We start from the raw sequence: 213 nt of genomic DNA on the forward strand, positions 1-213 counted from the left end.
GTATATATATATGTGTGTGTGTGTGTGTATTTATAAATGTAATGCGGTATGTTTTATTGTATTTAGATGTATTTAGTTATTTATAGATGTAATTTATTTATTTAAATAAAATTAAATATATTTTTTGTATTTTTATGTATTTGTCTCTATTTGATTGTATATATATATATATATATATATATATATATATATATATATATATATATATATATA

This window comes from Eimeria mitis, genomic scaffold (genome assembly GCF_000499745.2).
Source record: "Eimeria mitis Houghton genomic scaffold, Emh_scaff71, whole genome shotgun sequence".
Lineage (NCBI taxonomy): Eukaryota > Apicomplexa > Conoidasida > Eucoccidiorida > Eimeriidae > Eimeria > Eimeria mitis.